At 34.9% G+C, this 27,972-nt stretch overlaps 1 protein-coding gene and 1 non-coding gene across 10 annotated transcripts in view; one reads left to right on the top strand and one right to left on the bottom strand.

The window, feature by feature from the left end:
- The window catches only part of LOC120418858 (uncharacterized), a 64,916-nt gene that overhangs the window by 14,832 nt on the left and 22,112 nt on the right, over positions 1 to 27,972 (top strand). The window lies entirely within an intron of this gene.
- On the bottom strand, positions 13,135 to 13,214 carry LOC120418902 (U4 spliceosomal RNA). The gene has a single exon (XR_005605640.2). It is a non-coding gene; the product is annotated as a U4 spliceosomal RNA (small nuclear RNA).

Below are 27,972 nucleotides of genomic sequence, written 5' to 3'. Positions count from 1 at the left end.
TGTATGTAATAATTGTTTGATGATTTTATTTTTTTTTTTTTTTGAAAATACTATTTTCTGTGTTGCTTATTTGGTCAAATTCAAGAGGTCTTGAAAAATTAACTACTCCTAAAAAAATTAAGCAATTTCTCATTTTATGGCTCAATCGCTATCATTAAACGCCAAAATAACGTCATGATTCGAAATCCGGACGCTTAGTAGCATATCGATTTTGTTATAGCTGGCAAAAAATCATGTAATGAGTTGGAAATGTAGAAATATCGTCAGAATGTTGTATAAACTGTCAATTTTAAAAAAATGCATGCCAAATATATATTTTCTAACATTTTTTTCAGAAATTTAAAATTGAAATGACTTGTTGTGCTTCGAATCCCGGACACTGATAGAGCTGCTCCGAAATCGCACAAATTTGGATTGAATTTTTAGTGAATGACACTCTTTAGGTCTTAAATAAGCTGTTTACGTCAAAAAAATCGATGTTTTGTATATAAAATTGCTAGAATTTAAGGAAATCATACACAGAAAAAAATCAATTCCCGTAATCGTGAATTAAGTTCACGGATGTGAGATCCACGAAGGAATTTATTCATGAGTATGGTGCATTTGCACCATAAACGTGAATATATTCCTTCGTGGTTCTCAGAATCGTGAACTGACTTCACGGTTTCGAGAATTGATTTTTTTCTGTGTAACCATAAATTTCTGCTTCGCCTTCCGGGTGCTTCGTACGCCCATGAAATATTTCAGCGAAATGTTTCACAGTTTTGGTAAACTCATATTTTAATTTAATTTAATTTAATTGTTTTGGCATTGGCTACAGCATCCAAACAAATTTGAAATGAAAGTTGATGTTAGAATTCATCAAATAACACAGTTTCGATAGTAACTATGCGATCTTATATCCAAATAATTGATAAAACAAGATGAAGTGTCCGGGTTTCGAAGCGTCCGGGAATTCGAGCCATGACGTTACGATGTTCACATTGAATGCCCGCAATTTTCTGTCTGGGTGTATGACTGGTTTTCCTAATAGAAACCGTTGATTGCGTACAACTTACGTAAAATCGCGTCACATCCAATATGGGGGCAAAGCGAGCATTATAATCTGTACCACAACAGCGTGACAGGAGCTGTTTCCCTTTTAATACCTTCTTTGCTTGGGGCTGTCATTTGACCCGCGAACCTCCTCCTCCTCCTGCTGCGCAGGGAAGCCCCAAAAATGCCGTGGCATGTCCGTCCTCCCCCTTCTCTCACCCTGTGCATTGTAGTGAAGGTCGTACCAAAGGTATTCCCACACACACACGAAGCGCTCTAGAATGCACTCCGCCAAAGCTGGGCAACTCTAGATCTCTCTGTTTAATTCATGATCTGTTGACGTTGAACAGTTTGGGAGATCTCGCTCCGAGTTGTGACAGTGACCGGCATTCCGTCGTAGATCGCGAAGTCAACACCGCGTCTCGCTGCGCGCCTATAAAAACAGTTCTATTTTCGTATCATTACAAATTGACTGCCACTCGCGACGCAAGCATAATAACCCCAACTCGACTGTGATTAGGAGGTCGCCGAAGGCGAGGGTGTGCCGAGAGCGAGGAGGCAAACACCTAGAACTAGAACGCGACTCACACATTTGGTTGGTTTCTTTGTGTTGAACTTTTGCGGTTCTGGTCGGCGAAACCTTAGGCCGGCTTCCTCTGCCATATCGGGGCATTTCCCTTTTAGTTTATGTATTTGGGTAACGCCGTCAAGTCGCGATTGGCAGTACTGAGTCGAGCACTCCTCTGCCAGTAGCGCTTCGTTTTCTTGCTTGATTGACTGCCGGGCGGAATTGGAATGCCAGCGCGTGTCCACGTAGTTTTCGGTAGAGCCGGCTTGGTTTGCATTTGACTGCGAGGGTGAAATCTGTTGTGACGAGTCGCAACGAGGGCAATGACTGAGGAACTGGATTTGTTGACGAATGGCTGGTGTTGAATTCTAATTTGCTTATACGGTGCGGTTGAGCTCCTTCGAGAAAGTTTGGAGTATTTTAATGTTGCAGGCAGCAATTGAATACACATTAGAATTCGTGCAAAAAAAGTAAAGCATGTTGTTTTAGCTTGTGCAGTTCGAACTCAATAATCTGGAGTCCATACCAATTTTGGACAACGGATTTTTTTTATATCCTCTCAAATTAAACTATCTTGGGGTAAGAATACAACATACACAGCCGAGTACTCTATAGAGGTTTGAGAGCATTCAGGAGTTACAAGAGTCCCATACTATTTTCAACGATTCTGACTTTTTCCCCTTTTTCGAGCCAAAGAGAAGTTCGACAAAACCTAACCTACACCCAGAACTGGACATCGGCATACGAGAGGATAAAGAGCACGATTCGGTAGTAAAATGGTAGAGGAAAAATCCCGAAATTACCGTGAGTAATATACTCATGGGTTCAGCTTCAAAAAAAGTTCATCTATCAAAAAAAAAGTACCGGTACCGAGACTCGAACCCAAGACCTTTGGCATATTGAACCGTGCCTTTGTCATATGGGCCACCATGGTTCGGTGACTAAGTGGCGGTCATTTGTCCATATAAGCCACTCAATAGGATGAACTGTTCCAATGAACGAATGAACACGCGAGAGGACTATACTCTCGCAAAATAGCTCTTTCCTCACGTTTCTTTTCGTGAGGACTATTCACTCGTTCTTTAACTTTGGGTGTAAGGATTTTTTGAAAATTCATGATGTTTCATAAACAAGGACTTCATGTAAAATTCACGTATTTTTCATCTAAAAAAAAAACAGAAATATTTTTGGCATTTTTCGTTGCTCAACTGTAATTTACACAAATATTACACATAGTTTTTTTTTACCAAATTCGATAAAGTTTTCACCCAAAACTGGGCAGCGCTCGTCCGAGAGAATAATGGTCTCGGGTCGAGAGAATAGTGCTACCATTTACGGACACAGAGAATACAGCTCGAGATGTGTGAGAGAATTATTCCCTCGAGGTTCATTTGCAAAAAAGTTCATCCGTCAAAACAAAAACAAAAAGTGTCGTCTATACCCAGAACTGGGCATCGGCATACGAGAGGATAAAGAGCACGATTCGGTAGTAAAATGGTACTGTGGCACTGTGAGAGTACTTTACTCATGGTTCATTTTCCAAAAAAGTTCATTTATCAAAAAAAAGTACCTGCACCTAGACCCGAACCTAAGACCTTCGACTTATTGAAGCGAGCCTTTGCCGTATGGGCCACCATGGTTCGGTGACTAAGTGGCGGTCGTTTGTCCATATTAGCCACTCAAAGGATGAACTGTTCCAATGAACGAATGAACACGCGAGAGGACTATACTCTCGCAATATAGCACTTTCCTCACGTTTCTTTTCGTGAGGACTATCCCCTCGTTCTTTAACTTTGGGTGTACGGGAATCGAACAAGAGCCCTTTGACATACTAAACCAATGACTTAACTGCCTCGGCCACCACAGCTTGGTGACTAATTTGTGATCAGATGTCGATGCATGGCACTTGTTGGAGATTTATTGTGTCAATTAACGAATGAACTCATTTTTTATGGTGGTGTGAGTTGATATAATTATTCTCTCGATTTTGGTGCTGAGCCCAAAATATATTTTGAGAGAACGATTCTCTCGACTCTGAATTTTGGGTGTACCGAATTTTCAACTGCTGAACAGTTTGGTAAACTGAAAATCACCGAAATCGGTAAAAACTTACCGATATTCGGTAATGCAGTTCATTATTGTTCATCCATTTGAAATGTTTGTCTTGATTCAATAATAATTATTTTTATTTTTTTAAAAGGATCAGCAAATTTCACGAATGTTTATTTTTTTTAAACATTGAAAATGTACTATTAGTTGTCATTAGGCATATTATTATTAGCATTAGGAAATGGGCATTTTGACTAAGACATTGTAAACTTCAATTTTCCTGCTTGTTTTTTTTTTTGTGTCTCAGTAACCAGAAATCCAACTTTTCTTAGACAAATTTATAGTAAATTTTCCGTTTTATTGAAAAAAATATATGTATGTATAGAAATGTTTATTCATGGACGTTATATTTAAAAATCGATTTTTTTTTTCAAATTAAGTTTTAAGTGACTTTAAATTTATCAAAATTATTGAGAGGTACTGTTCGATTGCAAATTTAATTTTACAATAAAATAAGCAATACCAATAATAATTTTCAAAGAAAGATCGTCATCACTCTAAAATACTATGTATAGTTTAGACAAAAAGAGTAAATTGCGATATAGCTAAAACAATTATGCGTAGAAACACAGCAACTTTTCAAAAAAAAAAACAATTCTGCGTAGAACAGCAGTCCAGTGGTCCAAAATTAGGTCAAAACGACTGACTATTATCTTTTACTGTTTGAAATTAATATTTTTAATATTCTACCGTCGAAATGTTGGATTCTCATGCCACATTGGAGCAGTAAAAGAAACATTTTCGAGATCACCAACCAAAAATCAGTTTTTTTTACAATTCAATTTGCCTTCGTGAAACCGAGTCAGGACTGTTTATAGCCGGTCTTATAGCCGGGAAACACGTCAATGCAACCCTTGCACGCAATAAGTAATGCACTGGATAACAATTGCTACCAACTCTAGCTCCCTAATAGCACGATATTGCTCCCAAATGGTCCATTTTTCCCTACCAAGAAACCACACAAATAAACCGTGAGTTTAATGGCACTCAGCAGCATCCAGTTCCGTTCCTGGAGCTGGTTAGTATTCCCATCAGATCTCACCGTCGGGGTAACAAATATTCCAAATCCACCTTCGGTTCTGATCCCGGTATCCCATCCCATCACACCTCGTCCCACCTGCGGAGAGTGAGAGTACCTACCTCCTTCGAGAGTTACAAGGTAATCGGGAAGTCTTGGGCGCGCAAAAATTTATCGCGCGAACGTGTGTTTACATTTTGATGTCATTTTTATTGCGACCATCACACATACACACACACGGCGTTGGGTTGATATTGCCTCTGAAATCATCGTCGGAACAGCCCCATTACCATCACCACAAAGCATTATTCCGGTTTGCTCGGGCGCGTATGTGTCCCACTGGAATCTGGTTATTGGTCGCCGCGTCATGAATCTCGAATTTCGGCGGCCTTCGACATCTGCTGCTGGTGGGACCGGCAATCGATTGCTCAAACCTCAAGTCGTTACGGCTGAGATTTTTGATCGCCGAATCCCGCTGCGACATCTGTGCGAACCGAGTCGCAATAGCTGAGTTAGCTCTGAAGTGTGTTGGTGTAATTTTGAGCTCTTTAGACTAGCTCAAGTAATAGGTGGATTACTAACCTCTTCTAAGCTTCTTTGTAATTCAATGCTTATAGAACTGTTATAGAACAAATAAAGATTCATTTTTCTAAAAATAATGTCCTTGACTTGAACTAGTCTACAGTCTACAAACTATAACCATGGGTGGCAAATATTCAAAGAATGCTAATATCTCTATGCAGTATAGAAGTACGGAGCGCTGGACTAGTTAGTGAATGCCAACAGATCCAACGTGCTAGTATTAGGGTGGCTGCCATCGAGTTATGGCTGCTGCTCTGATGCAGTTCCGTAGCAGCAGTAGCAACAGGAATGCAGTCAAGCAAAACTGAAAGATAAATGAGCTGGAACTCTCTTTTACGGCAAAGTTTTGCGCGAGCGCGGGCACGAAGAAGCCATGTTTTTGGCAGCTTTTCCCTTACACATCTTGGACTAAAGTGTCTGTGGGGTGGAAAATTTTGTTACGTATACAGCTCATGACTTGAAGATCAGGAAAGGTGGCCAAATAGTAGCAGCTGCTGGCAGCGATCGAAAGTGGTATGTGCCTAATTGCTGGAAATTTAAATCCGGCAGCTTAAATTGAATTAGGAGGCAAACTGTTTAAATGGAAATTGACGCGAACACCTCACGTGTCTGCTGGATCGTGGACGGTCCATGTTGTGTAATCTGGACGGGAATGACGCGTACCTGTTGGCGTCAATTCAATTAAAACCTTCAACTGGCGAGACAAATGGCTGAGCGGAAGGTGTGGGAATTGGCATTTGGTCATTGGAAATCAATTCTTCGATTAGACTCGGTAAATGGCTATTGTCATTGGAGAGGAATACAAAGGAAAGGTCTCAGTAGCTGGAATGTCGTCTGAAGGACCTTCTTGAATGATTCTTGTTTATGAAGAATAATATATTTTACAGTTTGATATTTCACTGCAACTTTAAATAATACATCGTTGTAGTTAGGAGCAGTTCTCTATAATTTCGCAAAAAAAAAACGTAATTTTTGTATTTATTTTTTATCTGACTGAAACTATATTCTTTGTTGGGAGCTATCCAAAGAAAAGCTCTATGAAAAGCAACATGAGTACAGTCATCCCACATATTCGGAACACTCACAAATTCGGAACACTTTTGTGGTAATTTGTCAATAGAATGCAAAATGCAACTTTTCTGCCGACCCTGCTTTTTTAAGGCCTTTATTTGGACATTTTCTTGCTATTTCACTAGTAAAAGTAATACTTTTTGAACAAAAAACTTCATTTCAAGACTATTTTATCCAGATCAGCAAAACACTGCCTCCAAATTGCCTGTTCCATGATCGTGGGATGTTATTGTGCCTCCCACAATTATGGAACACCTGTATTTAACTGATATTTTCATTACTAAGCATGAGTTTTATTGGTATCGGAGTGCGAAGTCATTATTTTGTAAAAAATACGTACTCCTGGAGAGAATAAAAGTTTGTTTACATCGTAAGAAAAAAGTGTTCCGAATTTGTGGATTTCAAGGGTCAATGTTTTTCTTTGAAAACTTGATATAAAACGTAAAAATGTACAGCCTGTTATACATCAATCGAATGATCGCAAGAAAAGCTTTCTCATGAAGGTAAAAGCAATTCATTATGTTCAATTATCGATTTTATATGATTTGTTGAACATTGTCCGATCTGTAAACTGTTCCGAATATGAGGGATGAGTGTAGATACATTCAGAAAAAAATAGTTTCACTCTAAAAAAATCAATAACTTTTCATCACAAAAACAAACTTTACCCACTCCTATTTAATTTTTTAATTTTTGGTATGTTTCAGTAGACAAAAATTGCTAACTTCTGGACTTATAGGTTTTGACGGTTGTTTTGTTTTTGGCAATCTTTTTTATTTTTTTAAGCTGATGTATTTGGAAACTATTGAAAATGCACAAAAAAATCCATACTTCAAAACGAATGTATGAAAAGATTTGAAAGACACTTGTTGATCTTATAATGCACAAAAGATCGAATGGACAAAAGGTCGAATGTGGACAAAAGGTTGAATGGACAAAACTTTTTATTTGAGCCTAAATACACAAATATTGATAAGCAGCTATGGAAAGACGATTTACACTTTTTTTTATATGAAACTTCTATGTTCTTAAAAATTTAGAATAAAAACTTGCCCCCGGATTGTTGGAGACTTTTTGAAAGGGTGGGGGGAGGGGGGGTTACAGGGGGTTTATCCTTAAAAATATAAATAAATACTATTGTGTTTTAATATTCAACTATGTTTTTGATTTGAAGCCAGATTTTTCTTAGGATCTATTGTGACCATTAAAGATTGATTGAAAAAGGATAGTAAACTTGCAGCAATACTTAAAAATCAAGACTTATTTCATTTTTCGAAACCATTTAAATTTGAATTTGAGAGAATGTCTCTAAAATATTCCAACGATTTTTATAAATGAAATAAAAATTTACAAAATATAGGTTGTATTTGTAAAAAAGTACCGCTAATATTTGAAAGAATTGAAAAATTCATAAAATCATCACGACAGTGAAGAAAAGGTTTCAAAAATTAAAACTTAAAAAAAAATAGATGTCGTTTTTTTTTTTGAGAACAGCTTATCTTTGAAAGAATGGAAAATCACAAAAAAAAAATTTTACAATCAAGAATAGGTTTTTTTTAAAGCTTATTTTTTTAAAAATCTTCAAAATTTTAATGAAAATAGAGGTCAAATCAACTTAAAACAATCTAAAAAGCCTTTTTCTGCATTTATAATCGTATTAAGCATGTCTGGGCTGGGTTCAAAGTATTTTGAATTTTTATGAAATTCCAATGTACAGCACCGCAAAAACTTTTTTTTTTTTGCAAAAAAATAAATTTTCGTCAATACTTTGGTCACAGAGTCAAGGGACATAAGCTTCAAAAAATATTTGCAACGGCCTAAAAATAAATCTTCAAAATATGTTAGAAGTCGATTTTTTCAAAAAACTGCTCATGTTTGAAAGAATGGAAAAAGTCACAAAAATATTAAGAAAATCAAAAAAGGTAGTTTTTAAAAATAAAACAAAAACTTGAAAAACATTTTAGAAGTCGAACTTATTTTGAAAGAACTACTCATGTTTGAAAGAATGGAAATCTTCTAAAAAAAAATGGTTCGGAAGTTATTCTGTTTATCAAAAAAAGTCATAACTAAAAAGATGGACAAACCATGATTTAACTTGCAGAAAAAAATTAAAATTGTTTGCAAGAAAAAAAATTTCAAGAATTTTTTAGAAGTTTATAAGGCCGTTACAAATATTTTTTAAAGTTTAGTCGACTGTTCTTCATATTTTGAAAACAAAGATTGCAAAACATCTGGGTAGGTATAAAATGCATTTAAAAAAACTTTTTTCTTTCAAATTTTTATTCTATTATTCTCATTCGACCTTTTGTGTTTTCGACCTTATGTCTTTCGACCTTATGTATTTCGTCCTTTGTCCACTTTCGACCTTTTGTCCATTCGACCTTTTGGCATTCGACCTTTTGTCCATTCGACCTTATGTCTTTCGACCTTTTGTCGCACATCCATTTTGTTGAATAATTAACCAAGTAATAGTTTAAACTCTAAAACGATAAAAAAACACAAAGATAATTCAGTGAAAGTACTCTGCTTTTCGCATTTTTTTAAAGATGGACCAAACCTGACTTTTTTTTAAATAAAAAAAGACAATTTAATTGAACAAATCAAAAACGCAAAAAATGGCACCAACCGCGAAAAAAAGAATCTTGAAAAATTATAATTTAAAAACAAATGTTAAATTACTTCATGAAGAAAAAGCACCCATGTTAAAAACATTTTCCTAAAAGTTGAAAAAAATGCTATTTTCTAGCCTAGTTTTCAAAATTGTTTAAGCTAAAATGATCACAAAATGCTTTTCAGTCCAGACTCGATTATCCAAAGTTTCGATTGTCCGAAGGTTTGTATGAGACTTCGGATAATGGAATCAAATTTGAATGGTTGATAACCTGTTAAAAAATGCACTTTTGCAATATTTTATCACCGCCATTTTGGATTTAAAAATTCTAAATCACTTTACAGTAGTTTAGGGGTCGAACTCAAGCTAGACAATCAAAAATGAGACAACGAAAGACATTTTTGTTGTGATTCGATTATCCTAAGTGAAATTTAAAAATTGAAAAATCATGCCAGTGGTTTTAAAATAAAACGAATTAAATATAAGTATATTAGAAAAAATGCATAAAAGTAAACGTTCTATATAATATATTCTATATTACCTTTTTGTTTTTTCCGTATTTTTTTTATTGGGGAAGAGAAAAAAAATCGAAAAAATGTTAATTGACCTAATTGCCCTCGAGTTCAACTCGCGATTTCTTGGAAACTATTGGTTCGATTTTCAATGTTAAAAAGTAAAAGTTCTGTGAAATGTTCTGTGAAGCTCTAAAAAAACACTAAAAGGAAATTTTACAGTCTAGACTCGATTATCTGAAGCCTTATATCATAAAAAAAAAACTATATAATTAGGCTGTATTATAGAATTAGTTCACAAAGCTTTTGATTTAACATCATAATTCTAATTTTTGAATTGGGTCCTAAAGCCCTACACAGAAAAAAATCATGGTAATATTACATCTGGGAAGGGGTACATCTTTTATGTCAGAAAAAATGTGTAATTTTACCTCTGGAAATGTGTAATTTTACCACTTTTCTGGTGTAATGTCACTTTTTCAGTCTAAATTGAGGTAAAATTACATCATAAAAGAGGTAATATTTAACCTTACAAAATTACAGCTTCCAAATTTAATTTATTTTTTTCTGTGTGATGTAATTTTTTATGTACAATGGTAAAAAACAAGACTAACAACCATTTCTGATCACTTTTTCTTCATTTTAATGCAAAAAAATAAACTGACTAGACAACATTTTTCCGATGGATCAACTATGGTCCCCTTGGATCGAGCTGTCAAGAAGAACTTTTTTCTGTCAAGAAGAACCGCAAAGTTATGTTTTTAATTGGTTTAAAAATCCATTCCTTTGCGGTCATAAAAAGGGTTCTTGTACTCCGAAAAATAAGCTTTATCATTATGAGCAATAATATCACAAATTTAAGCTTCATTTTAGGACCCAATTACCTCATAATCGTTATGGTCAAAAGTGTAAATTATTTATGATGCAAACGACGTACTTTGCTCCAAAATGGCCAAATACTTACGAAAATAGACGCAATTACGATCGACACTGAACGGTTGTAGATCCACAATCATTACATCCATTGCATTAGTGCTGGGTGAAAAACAAAATCTTCTCTCTGCCAAACAAAAAATTGAATGGACCTTGTCCAAATATTTTCCCACTCAACACCCCTGGCCAGCATTGGAGGAGGGCGATTTACCCACTTTGGGTTTTTTTCCGCGCGCCCAAACCTCGGATCTGACAAGAAAACAAGCTTCACGGGCGGAGATCTTCCAACAACAAAAAACGACGCTCTCAACTGCCCCCATCAGAGCTCACAGGAATTAGACGGTCGTTGAACCAACCGGTGGCAGGTCGGCTGCCAAGAGATGATCATAAGGTCCGTGAGGTGAGGTGTACTTTGAGCGATTTTTTGGCAACTAGACAGCCCGTCTGACGGCGAGTGATCCACCCTGCAGGCCGTGATCCCCTTCTTGAAGTTGTCAATCAATTTTGGAGATTTTCTCTCAAATATTTTGGAAAGTTTTTCCGCACTTTGACTCTCGACAGTTGAACGAAAGTAACAGTTTTCACATGATCGGAGAGGTTAGGCGTGAAAATCCGGACCGAAACAGAGAGTGAGAGAAACAGGCTGTAATGACCATCAATCGGGCACAGTGTGGCCATTTTCGATGATTGTTCGACGGCACATACGAGCCCCGATCGCGAATAAACAATAAATATTCATGCGCAGTGTTGTCGTGAAAATGTGAACGGAGACCATCCTCCCCCTCCTCTTGGGGATAGCTCTAATACGGCCAACACGACGCACTGTCAGTCAAACGGACAGTGAAAATCAAACGAACAAAATAAAAAAAATCCGCTGTTGCAATGTCCAGAGCGAAGAAAAATTTGGACGTGATTGGAAGCTCAATTAGGCGCTCCACACTCGAGTAGGAGAGCGCCTCCAAGGGGGTGATGGTCTGTTTGATGCACTGTGGTAGGTTAAGGGTGGTCAAAATGGCAAAAAATAGTTCTTGGGGACAAAATTGTTTTTTCAGCCTAATCATAACATAGAAAGTTAGATTAGATTACATCAGAAAATCGTAACATAGAAAGTTGTTCTCAATCTTAAACCAAATTAATTAATTTTGCCTTCCTCAATGAGGTAAGGCTATAATCCTGCTCTAAACATGAACTTTTTATTAAAAGCTCAAAGACCCACCTTCATGTATACATATCGACTCAGAATCGAAAACTGAACAAATGTCTGTGTGTGTGTGTATGTGTGTGTGTATGTGTGTGTGTATGTGTGTGTGTATGTATGTATGTGACCAAAATTCTCACTGATCAAGAGACCTTTCCAACGAGTCCACAACATTGAAGATCTGGCAACCCTGTCTCGAGTTATGACCACTTAAGAGATATTTATGTACTTTTTTGAAGCCGGATCTAACTTAAATGTATGTAAACGATGTCCGGATCCATCATCCGGTCCATCGTTGGTTAGGTAATCGAAAGACCTTTCCAACGAGTCCACAACATTGAAGATCTGACAACCCTGTCTCGAGTTATGACCACTTAAGTGATATTTATGTACTTTTTTGAAGCCGGATCTCAATTAAATGTATGTAAATGATGTCCGGATCCATCATCCGACACATCGTTGGTTAGGTAATCAAAAACCCTTTTCAACGAGTCCACAACATGTGTGTATGAATGTATATGAAGATCTGGCAACCCTGTCTCGAGCTATGACCACTTAAGTGAAATTTATGTACTTTTTTGAAGCCGGATCTCACTTAATTCTATGTAAACGATGTTTGGATTCATCATCCGACATATCGTTGGTTAGGTAATCAAAACCCCTTTCCAACGAGTCCACAACATTGATGATTTGGCAACCCTGTCTCGAGTTATGACCACTTAAGTTTTATCTGTGTACTGGATCTAAAAAAAATAGCTGCCAAACCACTTATATTAAAAATGAGGAAGGCATCAACCACATAGGTGGATTAAGTTAGTTTTTAATCTTATTTTTAAATCTTTAATTTAAGAAAATATGAATAATGATTGGAGGCTGTAGATACTATCCTGATATGTATCCATTTAAAATCAAAGTAATAATAAGATTAAAACAGCTTTGAAAAACTTTAATTGAATCTATGAAAAAGGTAGAAGTAGTTTTTGCGTAGAGGGGGGCGAAGGGAGTACTCAAAATGGAGCCTTCTGAAACGAAGCGAGTTTTCGAAAATGTGTGTGTTAGTAAGGGGGGGAGGTAAAATTTGATTTCTGGTTGGGGGGGGGGGATGGTTTCATGTAAGGGGTAGCATTTTTCATAGAAAGGGGGGGGAATTTTGATTCAGTAAGGGAGGGATTTGTTTAAAAGAAAGGGATGGTTGGATGGGGTTAGTCATGGGGGTGTAATGGATTTTTGTAGATTGAAGGGGAGTAATGGGTATATTGGTTTAGGGCATGGGAAAGTAAACTTGGGTTTTTGGTGGGGGGAGGTGTGATGTTGGGGGGGATTATGCTGAGGTCGGTTATTTTGGTGTTGGGATCCTGCTTAATTTTTTTTTTAGAAAATTACAAGCTAAGTATGTGATACTTTGGAGAAGAAAAAACATTTCAATCGATTCAAATTCTTTGTGAGTTGACCGATCCTTGGCCCTAATCAGGTCGTAGCACCTAAGAGGACCTAATAAAAATAAGTTAGTTTTCAACTAGCAATAATCGCACCTCGGATGTACCTCATTGGTTACGATTTCGCCATTGCGCAAAGCTCCAGAGAGAATTGTAGGAAATTTTCTCAGCCTTTCAAAAGTATTTTTTAGGCGTGCTTTTCTATCAAAAAGTATTTTTAAAATGCAAAAAAAAACAAAGGGCAAAATTGTAGGTCATGATTAACTTAGCATAACCTACAACTTTACCGAAGACACCAAATCGATCAGAATATTATTTTTCACGAACTTTTTTTATTGGGTGCTGAGCAAATCGATCAGAATATCCTTTTTAAAGATACAGCCTATTGAATATGCACATGCCCATTTTGTATGACCAGTCCGCAAAATTGTATGAGGGCAACAATTAATGATGCAAAATGGCTTTTGTGAATTAGGGAACGTATGGACAAAGTTTCATTCACATCAAAAGATACAAAGACCTCTAGGCGGGCTACGATCTAAAAATTCGCCAAAAATCAATTTTCAATCTATTTAGGATTTTTAAAAAGCTTTGGAATAAGAACTCGTAGAATTAACAAAAACAAATATTGGTGGAAGTTTGAATGGTTTGATGTAAATTTGACAATGTTTAAAAAAAGTAATTTTTCTGGGGTCATTTTTGACAATGTTTTTCATTACCATTTCTTTTTTGTAAATAAAAGTATGCAGTATTTTTTTGTTTTGTCCCAAACTATGCCTCTACGTATTTTTTTTTCAGTAGAAAATGTGATAAAAACAAGCATGGTATGATAATTTTAGGAAGTTGTAAAATAAGCCAAATACGCTCACAAACAAATATAAAATAAATAAGATAAAGTCAATAAAAATGTTTAGAATTAAACATGAAAAACATACAACACAAGAGAACAAAAATTGCTCAAAATGACATCCTGATCACGGGAAGAATAAAATTCCTGGTAAAAAAAATTTGGGCATTAAATACATAAACAAAATTTCAAAAGTCGTTTTTCGTAAAAAAAAAACAAAATTTTTCACATTACACTGTTTTCAAGCCATAGGCCTTTTAGGGGTTTTTTTTTCAAAAAGTTCAGTTTTTGGAATTTAAATAAAAATTTAAATGCAAAAACACTTAATTAAAGAAGGAGCCCCTCAATTCCTACAATTCTCTCTTTTTGACTTTGTTGATAGAGCTGTGTTGTGGAGATTTAGCCCTAATCTCAAAGCTTATGCTTTCTCAGTGTTATCTTATTACTAATCTATTTACTAATAATCTATTTACTAATTACTTATTACTAATAAGTAGGCTTAGTGATTTTTCACGCTCGAAAATTGCAAATTTCACGGGGACCTCAATTTCAAAACACCAAATTTCACGCAAATTTCACGGAACGTAAAAAATGTTAAAATAACTCTGAAAATTTTATGTTTGAATCACAGAAACTGCTTTTTACGCTTCATTATATATTATTTAAATAAACTAAAATCAATTTCGATACATTTGAACCTGACACAAAAAAAATCTCCTAATTTCCCAAAAAGATTCCACCTGGGTTATGGGTGGGAACCAAAGTGTAGGGCATGCGTATTCTCATTTATTGAACTGCTTTTTTATTTTAATATTCGACTAATAGAGCTAAAAAGTTTTCGCTGATTTGCTTCATTTTTTTTTGAATTTCATGTCAAAGCAAGATTTAACAATCTTGTTTAGCCAAAATGGATTTAATAATTTGTATTTTTTGCGACATTGAGCACATTACAATATTTTAAAAGGTTTTCGTCACCATATTCCAAATTTATATTTTTAAAAATTAAGCAAGATTGATATATTTGAAATGAAATCTAATTTTTTATTCAAAATGAAAATAAAAAAAATAGTATTGCTTAACTTATAAAGGAATCATCCACCCAAATAATCAAATATCGTTTAAATAAAACAGGACTCAGAAAAATCTGAATTTTATTCAAAGTTGATTTCAACGATAAAAAATACCCTTAATCTTAATTTGAATAAAACAAAGCTTGATTCTTTAATTTCTTATGAAGCTATACCTATGAAATAAAACAGATAAACTTATATTCTAAAAAAACTGAAAAATTCTTCAATTGGTTTATATCAATTGTAAATAAAAAAAATTACTTAAATAGTCTGTATGGATGAAATATTTATTATTTCGCTATTTTGAAGAAAAAAATGATTTGAGAAAACCCGAGCCGGTAATAACTTGAGAATAACAGTTTTTGATATTTGAAAATTCTAGGCCAATACCATTTTATGTGATTTTTTACAAGATTTGTTATTCGCCGTTATGATTTTTTTTGTTATTGGATTGTTATTGAAATAACAGACAAATAACACATTAAATTATTCTTCGAACAAATCTTCGTTATTATTTATTATTTTAATAACTAATCCGATCATCTCAATAACAGTTGGAGGTATTCTTCCAAAAAATGATATTCCCAAGTTGTTCTGGCTTTCAATCAATATCAGGCCAATAACAATTTTGTTATGAACTCTTATACAAAAATGGATTTTGCAAGAATATTCCATAACACTTTTTGTTATTTAAACAGTATTTGTTATTGAAATTTCATGAATTTAGTTATTACCGTCTGTTCGGGATTTCACGAATTCCACGCCGTCCACGAAATCGTCAAAAATCACTTACCCTATGTTAGTAATTAAGAAAGGGTATTCGCTCGCTTAATTCTACAGCATTCAATAAGATCAATTTTACTCTTATTTGAGTTTGATAAATCATTTTGAGAAAAATGGTAACAATTTCACACAAACATAAAATTTCACGGGATTTCACGGAAAAAGCCAAATTTCACGGATTTCACGCTTTCCGCGAAATCGTGAAATTTCACTAACCCTACTAATAAGTTATTAATAAGTTATTAGTCATCTTTTAAAAAATTCAAAAAAAAAATATAAAAAAAAACTTTTTTACCATCTTACCCACCAACTGTGTTGCTCCGTCATCGCGAAGATGCGTTTCTTTGGGTAGCTTCTCAGTGCCTCTTCACATGGCATTTTTTTTTTCAATCTTCTGCGAGGTGGCGTGGGTGACCGGCAGCAGCAGTGCGGAGGCGGGTGGTGGCATCACGCTGGCATTTTCTCTTGATGGTTTAATTAGTAGTTACCAGCCGTCGAAATGAGTGCTGCACAAACGCGCAACATGACGATGGCCGAAAGAGAGGGGCCACCATTAGCAGTCCTCTTGAAAAGAACTCGCCCAAAAAGCTGCGAAATACTTTGCCGACACTTTACTGAGAGGTTTTTTTTTGCATGCAATTGTCAATGTTTATGGAAAAGGTGGCTGGTTGAAGCCCGGATCGCATAAGAAATGTGAGAATTTTCTTGTTGACGGGCCGGGGAAGGCCCCTCCTGGAGGCAGATATAAACAAAAACAACGGCTTGAAAAATTGATTATAAAACAAAATGGGCTGATTGTGTAGTCTATTTTCGTTGGGGAATTTCATCGCAGATTCGCATAGTTTGTGGCGCGGCGGCAGCAGTTGGTTTGCTTTACAAATCGGCGGAATTTTAATCGCTCGTGACGTGAGAAATGAGCAACGGAATTACCTCAGATTGAGTTATTGCTTTCCCTTTCATCATAGAGCAGTGTGACTTGCCACGCGCCAAACGGTTTTGTCACAACTAGAGACAACTATTCAAGTTATACTTGCAATTTGTATATATTTATGTTACCCAAGATTAATTTGATTTCAAATTTGTCAGTTTAAAAAATATCCCCACGTTTGCTTGGAGATCATTCCTTAGACCATTTTCAAGCTTTCAGAATTTAAATTTCATCAAAATAACGACGATTAATGAATAGAGTATAAGGAGTTTAAAATTTTCGTTACACCTGCACATAAAAGGTCTAACATTTTCCTTTTTTTATTTCTCCGAAAAAATATGTCAAAACTGTTTGTTGAGCAATGATACTATAACAATTTTTGGAATCCCATTTTCCGAAATAGGATTCCGGATGCTGGCGGATTTTCCGACGACGTAATTCCGGGTTGATACGAAATTCCGAAATTCTATTCTATCGATACAAAGACCCCCAAAACGGTGTTATACCCACTCTAAAATTTTAATTTAGCAATTCTATAGTAATATTTTGACATTTAGATGAATTAAAAGTTTGCAAAATTAAGTTTATACAAGTTTTATATAGAATCTCCAGAGTTTTATAAACATTTATACTAAGTAGTTAGTAAACTTTATATTCAATCCAAATTATTTTTTAATCAGTCAAGGATGCTTATTTGGAGTTTGGAGACTGGATTTATGGTGATTTGTCAACAAATAACTTTATTTATGTTATTTTTTCGACAGGTGTACAAACTTTTTTTGCACTTTTTTGATTTTTGTAATAGTATTTGTTATAGAACTTTTTATAGAAATCATCTTTTCATAAGCTTTTTGTAGCAAAATGTTTGGCATGAGTTTCTGAACGAAACGTAGTACTAGGTTTATGTAAACATTAAATTGTTTAGATGTTTCATCACAATATGTGCATAGTGCCCAAGGAGTAAATACTTTTTTTCACTTATTGTAAATATCTTAAATTTTTCGAAGGACTTTGCATAATCGAAATCCGACAGTTAATATATTAATTGTTTCGTAAAGTTTTTTTTTTTTCATTTTGAAAATTAATTAAGTTTATTAAACTTTCTTTGCTGTCGAAGAAAATAATATTTTTTTTTGAAATTATCAAGATTGTTAAAGATAAAATTATAGAGGCGATAATAAAATCTATCGTTATCGTCATTTCGATAATTATATAGGCGTTAATCTTATCGCCGATAATGGACGATAACTCATTTTTAAAATCTTTCTAAGGTCGATTAATTCAACCATATCATGTTAAATTTTCCATGCTTTCACTAAGAATATATTTTTTGAAAATTGAGTAAGTTTCAAAGTATTTAACTCAAAAATGTTCACAAAATACCGTATTTTTTCAAAGTACTCAAATTTTCATAATTTGCAACATGGCACAGTGGTCCGAAACCGAAATCTAGCGTGACAAAATTGATACCGGCCACACGTTGAGATTTAGAGCTTTGGTGTCTTGCGGACAAATGATCAAGGTCAATAGGGGCATCTTTTGGTATGGTGGACATTAGGGTGGTCCAAATTTTAGGGTGGTTCAGAATTTTTATTTTGGTGGGATGACGAGATAGCGCTTTGGTGTCTTCAGAAAAGTTGTAGAGAACACCATTCTGAGCAACTTTGCTGAAGAGCACAAAGCTCTATCTTCAAACGGGAAGTTTCAAGAGCCATTTTTGTAATTTAGGTTGAAGTGTTCATGAAAAAATGAGTTTTTTGAATTTATCAACTCAGGCTTGTGTCGTAGCGAGTTGGTGTCTTCTAGACATTTGTAGAGCTTATCAAAACACACATGTATCTTCCAAGAGAGCAAAAATCGGACCTTTAAAACGAAAGTTATAGCCAAAATACGACGAAAAAGACGCCATTTTGAAATGTGGATAACTCGAAAAGGTGGTGGAGTTTGACCTCGCTCTTAGAAGCATCTGAAAGTACACATTTTAGAGTACATTTGCTGAAAATATCTCGGGGGTCTTTTTTGTTTAACTTATTTAATCTCAATTTGAAAATGAGCATTTTTTAATCGTTTTTTGCCCATAACTTTTGATAGATTTGACCAAAATTCATTTTTCAAGAATAAAAATGTTCATTTTGACAAGCTCTACAACTGTCTAGAAGGGCTCAAAAATGTACAAAATGATCTAGTGGTTGTAAAAGAAGAAACAAGTTTTGGTTGAAATATTTCAGGAATCAACAAAATAATTAAATTTATTCCTGAAATATTAGATTATTCATTATCGTCAAACGATATTATTATCGACGATAATTTTATCGATTAACAACCTTGGAAATTATATAACAAATGACTAAAATTGTGTATTTATTTTCTGCCGTCTTTATTATCAATGCAATTAATCATCTCTTTTTTAGGAGCTGAACAATTATATCAACCGTTAATACATACATTTATTATGTAATTTGTTAGTTCAAAAAAAAACTGTTAGAAAATATGAAACTACATTTTCCAATGAAGAATTAGATTTCCCGGAGTGTCCAAAAAGCTTTCCCTGCTTTAAAGTGTTCAACTGGCACAAGCTGGTTCATTTTAGGTACATAAATTCGTTAAATTGAATTAAATATAGAGCAGAGATAATGATGGACAGCTTCCCCTTAATTTGAGCACTTTATCCTTTCTCCTGAAATCTGTGTCATCATTATTCATTACTCAACCGATTGACGATGCTATTAAATTATCTTAAAACCCGTGTCCCCTCGAATTTAATGTCCTCTTTCGCCAAACCCGCGGTGAAAAATCATCCTTGACATTTTCGTAACACTGTTCACTCTTCACTCGCGCTGCAGCTCCTTCGCGCACAACCTGTCAATGCCTTCATCCATCAACCGCCCCTTACCTTACAAACCGCATCCCAAAAATGGCACTGCCGCGCCAAACTGCTAACGGTTATTAGTGTGCCTTTTAATTGCTATTTTTCCAACTTGCCATTCCAAGGCACGAACAAGAAACGCTTCGAAAATTCGCCCCAAAAGTAACCGCTCATAAGTTGCGCGGTGTAACGACGATTATACACTGCTGGGACGGACGCGGCTAGTTCGGTCCGAAATTAAAAGTTATCACTTTCGACCGGGATTACTCAACCGTAAATCGGTGTGTGCTCTGCCCCAACCCCGCTGCCATGAAGTTGCCCCTCCTTCCCGCCCGCCAATTGCAGCAAGGTGCAAGGTGCATCCAAAATCACCACCACCATGAGCCATTGAGTTCGATAATTGCTGGCTCGACTCTACGCTGCGAGTGGTGCTCTCTTCACGACTCTAAGACACAGATAGTTGCAACGTTAAATATAGTGTACGGTAACCCTCGATTGACAATTATTAAAAAAAATACTCATGACCAACAAGTCTCATCAAATGTTTTGTAATCGACTCTCGTTATTTACGACTTTTCGTTATTGTTCGCAGAAAAGGACTTTTTTAGAATCAACTTGGGAGTAAAATGCTCTCAGTTCATACATTCTACCAACTTGAGAGCATTTTACTCTCAGTTAGGTACTGCGCTGTAGTGAGTGTATGAAATACAGCAGTTCAAACATTTTGAACGTATTCCTCCCGATATTATTTCCCAAAATCGAAATCATCATTCAAGGGTTAAAAAAGCATCACTTGCGATAGTTTTCGGAAAATTGTTGCCACCCTCTGCACCACCTTTCCGGAAAAGCTTCCCCTCCTCACCGCGCCTGAGTTTGGAGAGGTTACGTATAGTGTGGCACTGCTTCATTTCTTCATTTTCGGTCGTCAGGCGGGCGGTCAGGAAAAACGAAAGTCACGCAAAATCGGGCATTGATTTTCTTTAATGAATTTTCTATTCCGATTTTTTTTCTAATTTTTTGTTTGGCTTTCTTTGTGCTGTTTCACTCGCTGGCTCCGTCGGTCGTCGGTGTTTCGTGCCTCAATTGCTGGCGCGAGCCACGGTGGTGAATGAGTTGGCAACAAATGTTAACAATTTTGAGAAAAAAAATCGTTTTTTTGTTTAGTAACAATAAACATACATTTTTATTTACGTATTCGCATTTTTCTGATATTTCCAATTTTTGTAATTTATTATTTGGATAAAATTTTTCCAAGAATCTTGCAATCTTGTAATACAAAATGGTCTGTAAATATATACAAATATATCATATATGATCATGGTATCATGGGGCTCCATATTTCAGGGTGTAATATAACATAGAATTTCATAAAATAATGAAAAATTTATTCTACACCCAGACCTTTTACACGCAGCTGGATTACTACATCTTTAAAGTTGTAGAAATAATCTTTTCATACAAAAACGTCTTCTTTAAAGCGCTAATAACTCGTCAGGGTTAACTCGGGTCGTTTTTCGGTCTTCGACAAATTTGTTTGTCATACATTTTTACTTAAGAATCTCACACTTAAAAATTGATCCGACACATTTGACGCCACCTTTTGGTGAAATTTTGTAATTATTGCATACTCCCATACTTTTTTAAATGTAAATTTATTCAGATTTGTCCATGTTCAGTTAAAATATTATCGAGTTTCCAATCTCAATCGGTAACTTTTAACCTCAATTTCAGCATTCCCCATACTTGTTTCCGAATTTTCCCATACAAACTTCAACGACCAAAAGCGACCCCCTTAACCGATTTGTCTGAAAATCTCTCTTAAGATTTTCCAAAATTTTAAATTTTTCTTGCCGCCCTAGGCAGCAATCAGAAATTATTGCTAGAAGCTAGAAGATTTTTATATGTACCGTTCAAAGTTGTTAACGATAAAATTATCGAGGTTCGATAACGATAACAATAATTCTATCGTTATCGTCGGGACAATCGATATCGTTATTCCGATAATTCTATCGGCGATAATTTTATCGACGATAATGGACGATAACTTATATTTAATACATTTCAAAATTGATTAAAACCAACCAAATTATGTTGAATTTTTAAGCTTCCTCTTAGCAATTATTTGGTTGATAATAATAAGTTTCAAAGTATAGTTACTAAAAAAAAGTACAGAATCTCATGCTCATGCTCAAATACTATTTTTTTACAAAATACTGTATTTTTTGAAAGTTATCAATTTTTTATAATTTGCAATACGATATACGCATATACGTATGGGACTATCCATAAACCACGTGGACACTTTTTTGGGAATCTCAAACCCCCCCCCCCTTCGTGGACAATTGTCCATACAAAAAAAATCTTTTTTGTATGGAGCGAGGACAATCACTTACCCCCCCCCCCCCCCAAAGTGTCCACGTGGTTTATGGATGGTCCCTATCAAACGATTCCAAATTTTGCATGCATTTTCACTGTTTTAGAGTTTTTTGAATGAAATACTCAAATTTCCACAAAATACCGTATTTTCTTGAATATACTATTTTTTATAATTTGCAATATGGGTATCAAATGATTCGCATAAATTTTAACAGTTTCGAATGAATTTTAAAAAAATTATAGATTTTTGAATAAAATACTCAAATTTTCACAAAATACCGTATTTTCTCGAAAATACTCAAATTTTTACAAATCGCAATATGGGTATCAATCGATTCGAAATTTTAAATGTATTTTAACTGTTTTAGAGATTTTTGAATGATATACAATTTGCAATATCAATCGATTCGAAATTTTAAATATTTTAGAGATTTTTTAATGAAATACTAAAATTTTCACAAATACCGTATTTTTCGTAAATACTCAAATTTTTATAATTCGCAATATGGGTATTGAACGATTCGAAATTTTAAATGTATTTTAAATATTTTAGAGATTTTTTAATGAAATACTTAAAGTTTCACAAAATACCGTATTTTCTCGAAAATACTCAAATTTTTACAATTCGCAATATGGGTATCGAACGATTCGAAATTTTAAATGTAGTTTTACTGTTTTAGAGATTTTTGAATGAAATAATCAAATTTTCACAAAATACCATATTTTCTCGAAAATACTCAATTTTTCATAATGCGCAATATGGGTATCAAACGATTCGAAATTTTAAATGTATTTTAACTGTTTTAGAGATTTTTGAATGAAATACTCAATTTTTTACAAAATACCGTATTTTCTCGAAAAAACTCAAATTTTTATAATTCGCAATATGGGTATCAAACGATTCGAAATTTAAATGTATTTTAACAGTTTTAGAGATTGAGTGAAATTTTCACAAAATACCGTATTTTCTTGAATATGCTTTTTTTATAATTTGCAATATGGGTATCAAATGGTTCGCATGAATTTTAACAGTTTCGCATGAATTTAAAAAAAATTAGAGTTTTTTGAATAAAATACTCAAATTTTCACAAAATACCGTATTTTCTCGAAAAAAAAACTCAAATTTTTATAATTCGAAATATGGGTACTAAACGATTCGAAATTTTGCATGTATTTTAACAGTTTAAGAGATTTTTGAATGAAACAATTAAACTGTAAAACAGTTTAAATGCATGCAATATTTCGAATCGTTTGATACCCATATTTTGAATCATAAAAATTTGTATTATCGAGAAAATACTAGATTTTGTGAAAAATTTAGTATTTCATTCAAAAAACTCTAAAACAGTTAAAATACATGCAAAATTTCGAAACGTTTGATACCCATATTGCGAATTATAAAAGTTTGAGTATTTTCGAGAATATACGATATTTTGTGAAAATTTCAGCATTTCATTTTTTTAAAACAGTAAAGTAGTGAGAATGCATGCACAATTTCGAATCGTTTGATACCCATATTACAAATAATGGAAATTTGAGTACTTTCAAAAAACAAAGTTTTTGTGTAAAAAAAATAGTATTTACAATTTGGAACTAACCATATTATCAAAAAAATATTTACAAGGAGTAAGGCTACCAACTCTTGCTGAGCAAAAATCCGTATACTTTACCGACATGACACCATGGTATAACAAAAAAGGTCAAGGAATTATTTAGATAAATTTGAAATTTTAGAAATAGAAATATTTTTGTTAAACGTTTAAAAGTTTACGAAATATCAAGTTTGCTTTTACGAATAATATCGTTGTCAGTGTTTTCACTAAAACATTTCTTAAGCTTTTATTGGAAAGGTCCTATAAATACAAGCACAATACAAGGTTTTCACAAGCTTTAGAAAGCCTTTTGATATTTTATTTGATAAATATGTTTTGTAAGGAATTTGAAAATAACAATTATTGACAATCAAGTTTGAACTGAGGAAAACTCGGAAAATTATGCAAGTTATCTCTTTAAAATCAAACTGACAGTTTAATAAAAATGTCTAATTAGCAAAAACTTTGACCCAATTAAGAAAGCAATGAGTTTTTCAAAAAGTTGTTAAAATTCCGTATGGATTATGTGCAAAATTCCTTACAAAAAATCCGGCCTATTTAAAATCCGCGGAGAGGGCCGAAAATCCGTACGGTAAGGAAAAAGTCCGTACAGTTGGTAGCCAGAGGATACAGAGGTAGCCAGAGGGTACAGAGGAAGCTTGAAAATTCATCATAATTTGGTTTTATTCAATTTTAGAAAAATATAAAATATAAGTTATCGTCCATTATCGTCGGTAAAATTATCGCCGAAAGAATTATCGGAATAACGATAGATTATCGTTATCGTTAGACGATAATACTATCGACGATAATTCTGTCGATTAACAACCTTGGTTTTTACTTTTGATTCCAACTTTCAAACAATGTGTTTAAAAAAAAACAATGTTTTTCAAAAACTGTGGAAGTTTATTTTTTTAACCATCTTTATTAGACCATTTGTTGCTGAGAAAAGCCTTGTAACATTTTTTTAGAAAATTGGTTATACATATTTTCAATGTTTTCAAATGACTGTTCTATTCAAACATTTCAAAGTTTATAATTTCAAGAGAGATAATGTCGGTGTAGGAACTAAATGCGAGCAATTTGGTTTCAGAGAAAAAAAAATTATTTTACAAGTGAAAAAGTAATTAAATGAAATAAAATTAAAAACACAAAAATTAATCACTGTTTTGCTATTATAATTGAGAAAAGATTAATTTTCAAAGAAAACACAATATTGATTTCATTTATATTTTTCGAATCGGCTTCCATTTTTTCCGGTGCTTTCCTGTTACCAAGGAAAACATTTTGCATAACTGGTTCGTCCAAACAGGTCTCCAAAACAAATAGAAAATTTGCGATTAGGCCTACACGTCAACGGTGTTGAAAAAATCGCATAAGTGGCCAAAGTGCCTCAAAAATCGTATTTTTTTTACAAATGTATACTTACGGATAAAATCCCAGCTAAAATTAAAAAAAAAATATTTGCAGCGGCCTTGCTTAACTTGTTTAAAACACAGAATATGTTTTTTCTGCTGTTTTTCATATAACCTAAGCAAATAAGTAAAGTTTTAGTTCGATAAAAATTTAAACTAGACAAAAAAAAACTCAAAGTCCACTGAAATTCTTCTTTCGTGCTTCACATCCCCGATTCAAATCCACATTCCCAACAAATCACACAGTCACACTAATATACCTGACGGTACCGCAGAGTTCCGCGAAGGTATATATTTGCTGAAATTTGTTTGCTTCGAATTTGCATAAATTAAGTCACCTTTTCGCGTGTCACCGACCGGCTTTTGCTGGCCGACTTGGCTCGTAAAAAGCTCTTTTCTCCTTCAAAACCAACCGCGCGCCGACTTAGTTCGCCATAGAAAGGGGTATTTTTAGGACATTGATGATGATGATGGGTGGATATACCTGCTCGAAGGCGATATGTTTGGCAACTTTATGGCATTCCTGCCAACTCTGGGTGAAGATTTGTTTGCGGTGGCATAAACCGTAAGTGCCCTTGAAACTTTGGTTGGATATTAATCTTGCCAAACCAGTATAATTTTACAACAAGAAAATTAATTCCAACAATAACTGCAAAACTGATGAATGAAACCGAAGAAGAATTCATCCGTCATGAAGAGGAAAGGGAAAGGCCCCAAGTCTTGGTGCACATAAAAAATGGCAAACTTCGCCAAGACGCACCCCCTTCAACACAACTCCCAGATCTCCAGTAGCTTGGAACCAATTACTATCATTTCCCCGGTACACAGACTGTCCATCAAAAGCTTTACGAGAGCGCCCTGTCTTTTGATAATTTCTCAGCTCTGGGAGTCGGAGTTTTCTCACACGTCACCACCCTTTCGCCGCCGGTGGACTCAACTCTTGAAGGTTGGGAAGCGGGTCGATACCGATACCTGTTCCGCCGTCCGTCAATCTATCTCTCTCGAGTTCCAAGGCCGAACCAATCCATTTCAGCTGCAGGAGCTTGTTGCCTCGAGGTATCGCAAGGTTGCACGCGTTGATGCGGTCGTCGTTTGTAGGGGGTTCGGCGTGCGGTGGCGTGGAGTTGGATGTTGTAATCCGAGCGAGCAAGATGATCAACAACGTGCGCGCAGAGTTCGTTGCACTGACGGGGCTGGACTGCGCAGACCTGCGTTTGCAAGGTGTTTGTTTAGAGCATGGTCGAAACAGTATCAATGGGATGAATGTGCTCAAGTATGTCAACAGCTAACCCTTAATAGGCTGCAGACTGGATTTCGTCATATATATGTGAAGCTAACCGGCCCGGATTTGCACCAGCGATAAAGTTTTTGAAGATGGGAAGTGTTGATGCTCCACTTTTTTAAGGTGATAAGGAAAATTCTCCACGGTATCCCCAAATAAGCTTAGCTGGGATTTGAATCAGGATACGCTTTAAGCAAACGTCATTAGACTAAGACTAGTCGTTTAGAATTCTAATAAGACTTAACACTTCTTTAAAAAAATATATACAGTAAACACAATTCAATCTAGCTTATGATAACAAGTGTAACCTAGATCCAACTGTGCTTGTATGACGATGGTGTCTGGTATCAATGTTTAGTAGGTTCCTTCCAGAACAAGGAGGGGGCTCTATTTCAATATTGCCATTCTATACGATTTCGCAAATCATTTTTATTTATTTTTTTATGCGTTATTGCTTTGCACTCAAGTTTATATTTCGTGTTTGGATAATCCGAAGTGAAATTTTCGCGAGGACTTCGGCTAATATATATGAATTAATATTCAAAAGAAATTACATTCCATTGAATCAACCACATTGCAAAGCTTCCTTCAGTTGAGTTAAATTCGTAGACCACAAAACGACGCTCAAATTCAAAGTTTCTGTTGTTGTGTTTCTCTGTATTGTTGTAGTTGTTATTGTTTCTGGCAGCCACAAGGCGCTCTACACAATTGCGATTATTCAATTAATTGCTCTTTTCTCCTGGCACTATTAAGTCTAGTTTGGCTGCTTTTGCTCGACATTATTGCTCACACACACAAACCCCCACATTCATACCGTTTTTGCTTCTTGCTTGCTAGCTTTACCACTCTCTGAAATGATGATGCTGTGTGTGTGTCTGTGTCTGGCTCCTGCAACACTCGAGCAGCTCTTGTATTTTATTGCCTGCTGATAGTTATGATTACATGTTTGTTTTCCTCTTGGCTCTCCTCTCTCGTGGTCTTGGTCGGTGCGATCTCTAATAGACTGATGGTCGGTCAGGTCTGGTGATACTCTTCTCGCGTATAGACTACCCTGCTCGGCACTTACATTGTGTGGTAGGCTGAGAAGCGTACGTTTGTATAAGCTATAGATTGTTTTTTGTAGATGTGGGATTTGTGTACAGTGATTAACGACGTTAGACTGAAGATCTAAATGTCCCCGGTTCAATCCCGGGTTTCGGCAATGGTTGTTCTTTTTTATAAATCATTAAAACAAGGAATATAATTTTACTTATAATTATTTGTGGCTGACACAAACACCTAAGCTTGAAGTGTATAGTTGTACCGAGCTAGAAGTTTGAATTATATATTGAGCTTGGTTGGTTTAAATCTTCCATTTCACCCCAACCGTACACAAAAAAAAGTTTGGTCAAGTGTTGTTCTGTCTTTAAGATAAAAAAAAGTCTAAAAAACGCTTTTTAAAGAAAATAAAATGACAAAATCACAAGAATTTGGGGCTGTACCAGAATAGGTGAGGGTTTCGGGTTCGATTATGATGAATTTTGGGCTATTTGCATGTTTTAATCACAGAAAAAAAATCATGGTAATATTACATCTGGGAAGGGGTACATCTTTTATGGCAGAGAAAAGGTGTAATTTTACCACTGGAAATGTGTAATTTTACCACTTTTCTGGTGTAATGTCACTTTTTCAGTCTAAATGGAGGTAAAATTACATCATAATAGAGGTAATATTCAACCTTCCAAAATTACAGCTTCCAAA

This window comes from Culex pipiens, chromosome 3 (assembly GCF_016801865.2).
Source record: "Culex pipiens pallens isolate TS chromosome 3, TS_CPP_V2, whole genome shotgun sequence".
Taxonomy (NCBI): Eukaryota; Metazoa; Arthropoda; class Insecta; order Diptera; family Culicidae; genus Culex; species Culex pipiens.
This window is presented reverse-complemented; position numbering and strand designations above follow the sequence as displayed.